The 1,432-nt window shown below is 34.2% G+C and overlaps 1 long non-coding RNA gene across 1 annotated transcript; it reads right to left on the reverse strand.

Annotated features, from left to right (window-relative positions):
• Window positions 1-264: 264 nt before the first annotated feature.
• LOC110674394 lies at window positions 265-1,201 on the reverse strand. The gene is made up of 3 exons (XR_002498823.1): window positions 746-1,201; window positions 466-681; window positions 265-398 (listed from the first exon to the last, which is right to left on the reverse strand). It is a non-coding gene; the product is annotated as an uncharacterized LOC110674394 (long non-coding RNA).
• Between the last annotated feature and the right edge of the window lie 231 nt (window positions 1,202-1,432).

Here is a 1,432-nt window from a genome sequence, read left to right on the forward strand (position 1 = left end):
AAAAAATGGCGATTTTCGCGAACAATTTTTTTCATTTACAATTTGCCAAACAGTAGATAAACTATCCATTTTTTCCCAGTTTTTGTCCAATTCACTATTAAGCAAACTGTTCAAGAATAGTTGAACTATAAAATTGAAATAAAACGAAAACATTATCTGTAATTGTTGGTTAACGATGCGTTATGGTTCTTTAACTATTAACTGTATTATTGTGTTATGTTTATACAATAAATGAAGAAAATATGAATAAATTGAGAACTTTATTTTTATTTGGATAAATAAGCATACACTTCATTTTCATTGTGGGTAGTTTCAATTAATATACACTTAATTTTTCTAGGAGGTGTGTTGCGGCCTGGATTTGTGTCTGCTTCACGTCGCCAAGCGGAATGCAGGACCTGTCGTATAGGAGAAAACAAAATAGCTTAGACAACTTACAGTTCATTAAGAATTTTCTGTACTTACATATCTTAACATCATCCGGATTGAAATTTTAAGTCGCTCTCATCTAAGTCCTGGCAATCGGACATTTTCAGAAGCGGTCATGTGCTGCTTATTGAAATTATTAGCTTTCTCGTCAGCTACGAACAGCGGCTTTCCGTATATCTCCTGCCTGGTTGTTGAAGTTGAACCTATTTGATACCACATGCGGGGACAGCTCCAACGGGAAGCTTGCGCAATCTATTGCCGTGTAACAGGATAAGTTAATATTTACACATATTTTTTTAATTGAAAACATATTTACCTCGGAAAAAAGAACTCCAAATCGCTAGTGCAGCTCATATTTAGCTGTAACGGGAAGTTTTCTTCGGTGCGGGATGACTTTTTTCGCAACAAAATTTTCATTTTTTTTTTCTCGCTGGATGACCAAAATAAACACGGCACGTTTAAAAAACTCACACAATGTAGCAGCAATGTAACTTTCAAATAAAGTTTTATATTTACAAATATTTTAACTAAAAAAGTGTCCAAACATCATCAAACTTACACGAAAAATGCTTTTATTTAAATTCGTTTGCTTGGGGCGTTTAGAAAAATGTCCTGCGAGATGAAAAAATAAATGTGATTGCCTTTTGAAACAAACAGTCATGCTCTCGGTCATACCAAAGTCTGTTTTAGCGTGTGCAGAGAAACGTTGGGAAGTTGGGAATTCGGAAAATGTGCCCAGTAAAGTTTGCTCACAAATACCGATGCGCTTCACTGTTTGGTAAACTGTTACAAATCAGTAACATATGGTGAAATGAGTATGTGTAAGTATGTTGTGCAAATATGAAACAAAACTATTTGCAAGAAGGTGATGTTACGTTCTTACCATTTCTCACCAATTGGCACCTTCATATTGTTCAACAATATGTGAATACTACGAGACAATGTTACATTTCAGTGTGAATTACTCAAACCGTTATTTATTCTCCAAAGTTTTAGTTTTTAA

This window comes from Aedes aegypti, chromosome 1 (assembly GCF_002204515.2).
Source record: "Aedes aegypti strain LVP_AGWG chromosome 1, AaegL5.0 Primary Assembly, whole genome shotgun sequence".
Taxonomy (NCBI): Eukaryota; Metazoa; Arthropoda; class Insecta; order Diptera; family Culicidae; genus Aedes; species Aedes aegypti.